This window comes from Mus caroli, chromosome 1, assembly GCF_900094665.2.
Source record: "Mus caroli chromosome 1, CAROLI_EIJ_v1.1, whole genome shotgun sequence".
NCBI lineage: Eukaryota > Metazoa > Chordata > Mammalia > Rodentia > Muridae > Mus > Mus caroli.
In genome coordinates this window covers 170,584,681-170,584,931 of record NC_034570.1, presented here as the reverse complement: position 1 = coordinate 170,584,931, position 251 = coordinate 170,584,681, and positions in this window count along the sequence as shown.

Below are 251 nucleotides of genomic sequence, written 5' to 3'. Positions count from 1 at the left end.
TTGATCCTCTTGGCCAGAATTTTGCCCTTAACTTGCACGGCATGTTGGGTGACATTGTAGACTCTTCCGGTTTTGCCATGGTAGCACTTATGGGGCATTCCTTTTTGAACAGTGCCCATTCCCTTGATGTCTACAATATCACCCTTCTTGTAGATTTGCATGTATGTGGCCAAAGGAACAACGCCATGTTTCCTAAAAGGCCTAGAGAACATGTACCGGGTGCCTCTCCTCTTTCCCTTTGTGTTTGTCAT